The sequence below is a fragment of the Theropithecus gelada genome, chromosome X, assembly GCF_003255815.1.
Source record: "Theropithecus gelada isolate Dixy chromosome X, Tgel_1.0, whole genome shotgun sequence".
Taxonomy (NCBI): Eukaryota; Metazoa; Chordata; class Mammalia; order Primates; family Cercopithecidae; genus Theropithecus; species Theropithecus gelada.
Window position 1 is genome coordinate 25,360,572 of NC_037689.1, and position 982 is coordinate 25,361,553.

At 41.5% G+C, this 982-nt stretch overlaps 1 pseudogene; it reads left to right on the forward strand.

Annotated features, from left to right (window-relative positions):
• The first annotated feature begins 21 nt into the window (after positions 1-21).
• LOC112615760 lies at positions 22-473 on the forward strand (annotated as a pseudogene).
• Positions 474-982: the final 509 nt, after the last annotated feature.

The following is a 982-nucleotide window of genomic DNA, read 5'->3' on the forward strand; positions in this document are numbered from 1 at the left end:
TGCAGTGGAGCCACCACCAAAATGCAGATTTTCGTGAAAACCCTAAGGGGGAAGACTATCACCCTTGAGGTTGAACCCTCAGATATGGCAGAAAATGTAAAGGCCAAGATCCAGGATAAGGAAGGAATTCCTCCTGATCAGCAAAGACTGATCTTTGCTGGCGAGCGACTGGAAGACGGACGTACTTTGTCTGACTGCAACATTCAAAAGGAGCCTACTCTTCATCTTTTGTTGAGACTTTGTGGTGTTGCTAAGAAAAGGAAGAAGTCTTACCCCACTCGCAAGAAGAATAAGCACAAGAGAAAGAAGGTGAAGCTGGATGGCCTGAAATATTATAAGGTGGGTGAGAATGACAAAATTAGTGTCCTTCCGATGAATGTGGTGCTGGAGTGTTTATGGCAAGCCACTTTGACAGACATTATTGTGGCAAATGTTGTCTGACTTACTGCTTCAACAAACCAAAAGACAAGTAACTGTGTATGAGTTAATAAAAGACATTAACTAAAAACAAACAAACAACAACCACAAAAACATAGCTTCAGAAACACACAGTGCCTCAATACTTTGTTATTTGACCAAGCGTAAGAGGTCTTCCCAGGGGGTCTGGAAAGGGGTCCTCCAAGCAATATAGTGATCAATTACTATCTAGACCATGCCAGGAATGGAAACTCTATCATTTCCTGAGGATATATCCACCTATGATTTGGTCTTAGAAGACAGGCAGGGAATTCTGATGAACGTTTAGTTACAGCAATACGGTTTCAAATTTTAGTACTCAGATATTATCATAATTACGGTAATGCCCTTGATTGTGAGCCTACCGTGTCCCAGGAATAGAATCTTTTCTCATGCTCAACACAGTTCATTCTCATTTTCTCAGATGAGCCATTTATTGGGGCTTGAGTATTTTCATGCATCATTGAGTCATCCCCAATGCCTAGCATGTTCCTTACAAGGACTGATTCACCATTGGTAGCTTTGC